Below are 2,260 nucleotides of genomic sequence, written 5' to 3' on the forward strand. Positions count from 1 at the left end.
AATCGACGCGTTTCAGAAAGGCATGGCATAGAGGAGAAACAATAATGTACCGTATGTGGAAAATAATGTTTTTTTTACTTTAAACCGCATAAACACATTTCATTACACCAAATACACAAAATAATGTTCTTTTTAGCAGCATCATATGACCCCTTTAATATTGAAACATCCTTAAATCAAGATACATTTACTTGAGATGCAAATATACAATATTAAGTTAGTTTATGCTTAAGAACAAATATATTTCGATGGGGAATGAAAACTTGTTTTCCCTTTGAATGAAGTTGATTTTTCTGAACCCATTGACACACATTTGTTGTTGTTTTAATTATAATCTCTTTTCATTTTCATTCAGTTCATCAGTTTCTCAGAAAACAAGACTTCTTGTTTTGTCATTTTGCTTCTCACATAAATGTATCTTGATTTAACAATCTTCAGATGGTTGCACTGGAAAACAAGACAAAAATACTGAGGAAGGACCAGAAGGTACAATAAAGGCAATTTCCATATTTCTAGTGGTTGGGAGCAAAGATATTAAAGCTGCAAAAAATGCTTTTCTTACTTAGATATTTTGTCTTGTTTCCAAGACAAAAACTCACTTAATTTTGACATGTTTTTTTCTGAAAACAAGACATAAAGGCAATTTCCATATTTCTAGTGGTTGGGAGCAAAGATATTAAAGCTGCAAAAAATGCTTTTCTTACTTAGATATTTTGTCTTGTTTCCAAGACAAAAACTCACTTAATTTTGACATGTTTTTTTCTGAAAACAAGACAATAATTTTTACTTGTCTAGAAAATCCTTCTTGATTAAAGAATTTTTAGACATTTTGGCTGAAAACAAGGCAAAAAAATCTAAGTAAGAAAAGCATTTTTTGCAGTGTATAAATTTTTTTATTATTATTCAAATGAATTAATAACTAATGGAGATCTGTTGGAAGTTGTATTTTCAATCTTTGAAGCATTGACATTTACATTCAGAGACCATACTGATGCATTGCATTCCATTCAATTTATTCTTCCATTTTCTTATTTGGTCTTAAAACGCCTTAAATTTACCTGCAATGCTCAAGCCTCTGATTTAAATGCTCAAGTTAATGAATAAGATGATTGACAGTGACGATAAAAATCAGCGATGCTAGTGATTGTCATCAGCGTACACAATTCTGGCCGTTTTTCTAAAACAGCTACACCGCCCCATTTATTCAGCTTTTGAGTTGAAAAGCTTGTCACAATACCACTGATTTATGGAGGCAACATTCATATCCTGCCACATCTCAGATTGAGAAACAGCAGATGCGTCGGGCACAATGCATAATTCATGGGAAAAAAACTGCTCTCACTTCAAGCTTCGTGTCAATGTGTTCTTCCGGTCTTCAGAAAGAGGAGAGTCTGATGTAAGAATAGTTCTTCTCAGGGGAATCGTGTTACCTGTTGTACCTTCAGCTCAAAACAAACAGAGAAATATGAGGAATGAAACGTGAAACTTGAGGTCAGTGTGAGACTCGACTATGAATGAATGCAAATGGTAAACACATTCATTGTGTTTCATCAGATGCTACAATGACATTGTCCTGCTGTTCTTGTTAACCAGGGTGGAGCATTGAAAAGCGTAACATGGTATTAAAGATTAGTTTTCAAAGCCTGACCTTTCGGTCTGTGTTGACCTTCTTTGAGCTTTCAGTTCAGTTCATCTGCAAATAAACATACTTCATTTATTTGTTAATTTTATGTTTTAACAAATAAATTTAAAAAATTTGATAGAATGTTTTGCATTCCAAATGAAACATATACAGTAATGGTGTCATTGTAATATTTGCATATGCATATATAGGGTCAGTAAGATTTTTCTTTTTTTATCAAAAAAAAAAGTTTTTATTCAGCATTGATGCTTTAAATTGATCAAAAGTGACAGTTAAGACATTCATAGTGTTACAAAAGATTTCTGTTTCAAATAAATGCTGTTCTTTTGAACTTTCTGTTCATCTGTGAATCCTGAAAAATAAAATGTATCACGGTTTCCACAAAAATATTGGGCAGCACAACTATTTTCAACATTGATAATAATCAGAAATGTTTCTTGAGCAGCAAATCAGCATATTAGAATGATTTCTGAAGATCATGTGACACTGAAGACTGGAGCAATGATGCTGAAAATACAGCTGCGCATCACAGAAATAAATTCACACAGAAAACTGCTATTATTGTAATAATATTTCACAATTTTTACTGTATTTTGGTCAAATAAATGCAGCCTTGAT

Source organism: Sinocyclocheilus rhinocerous, unplaced genomic scaffold, assembly GCF_001515625.1.
Source record: "Sinocyclocheilus rhinocerous isolate Xijiao unplaced genomic scaffold, SAMN03320098_v1.1 scaffold1510, whole genome shotgun sequence".
NCBI lineage: Eukaryota > Metazoa > Chordata > Actinopteri > Cypriniformes > Cyprinidae > Sinocyclocheilus > Sinocyclocheilus rhinocerous.